Raw genomic sequence first — 1,420 nt, 5'->3', positions numbered from 1 at the left:
TGTTAAACCTCTCTAACACTTTCTCAATATAATTGTGTTGAGACAACCACAATTTATTATTCTTCCTGTCACGAGTAATTCTCATACCCAGAATTTGCTTTGCAGGACCTAAGTCTTTCATTGCAAAAGACTTGTTCAAATCTTTCTTTAAAGATTGAATCTTCTTAGTTTCATGACCAACAATCAACATGTCATCCACATATAACAAGAGAATAATACAATCACCATCAGAGAATTTCTTGACAAACACATAATGGTCAGAAGTAGTTTTACCATACCCATGTTTCTCCAGGAAAGAATCAAATTTCTTGTACCATTGTCGAGGTGCTTGCTTGAGCCCATACAAGCTTTTCTTTAATTTGCACACAAGATGCTCTTTACCTTTGACTTCGAAACCCTCTGGTTGCTCCATATAGATCTCTTCCTCCAAATCACCATGAAGGAATGCAATTTTCACATCAAGTTGTTCAACTTCTAGGTTCAAACTAGCTGCTAACCCAAGCACAACTCGGATAGAGGACATCTTCACCACAAGTGAAAAAATTTCATCAAAGTCAATACATTTTCTCTGATTAAAACCTTTCACAACCAATCTTGCTTTGTATCTTGGTTGAGAACTATTCTCTTCTGTCTTTATCTTGTATACCCATTTGTTCTTGAGTGCTTTTCTACCATTAGGCAACTTTACCAAATCAAATGTGTGATTCTCATGCAAGGAATTCATCTCTTCTTGCATGGCCTTTAACCACTTTTCTTTATCAACATTTGTAATAGCTTCTTGATAATACTCTGGCTCTCCACTATCAATGATCATCACATACTCATGTGGAGGATATCTTTGAGAAGGTTGACGTTCTCTAGTATATCTTCTCAACTCAAACTCGGCTGGTGGCTCAACTGGAACATGCTCATCATGGTGAGGCACATGATCATCAGTTACATTCTCATTATCTACCTGTATATCTCCCCCATCAACAAAGGTTTCTGCAGGGGGCTTAGGTGCAACATTTTCAATGTAACTTCTGGAATTTGGTTTCTATTTTTCAGCTTTATCAAAATCTTCAATAGCCTGGTCTTCAAGAAATATCACATCTCGGCTTCTGATAGTTTTCTTGTCAACCGAATCCCACAATCTATAACCAAATTCTTCATCACCATAACCGACGAATATACACTGTTTGGATTTACTATCAAGCTTGGACCTCTCATCTCTTGGAACGTCAACAAAACATCTGCAACCAAAAACTCTCAAATGACGGTAAGAGACATCTTTCCCTGTCCACACTCTATTTGGAACATCACCATCAAGTGGAATAGAAGGAGAAAGATTGATCAAATCCACAGCAGTTTTCATTGCTTCACCCCAAAAGGATTTCGATAATTTTGCATGAGAGAGCATACATCTGATTCTATCATTAAT

Source organism: Cicer arietinum, chromosome 2, assembly GCF_000331145.2.
Source record: "Cicer arietinum cultivar CDC Frontier isolate Library 1 chromosome 2, Cicar.CDCFrontier_v2.0, whole genome shotgun sequence".
Taxonomy (NCBI): domain Eukaryota; kingdom Viridiplantae; phylum Streptophyta; class Magnoliopsida; order Fabales; family Fabaceae; genus Cicer; species Cicer arietinum.
This window is presented reverse-complemented; position numbering follows the sequence as displayed.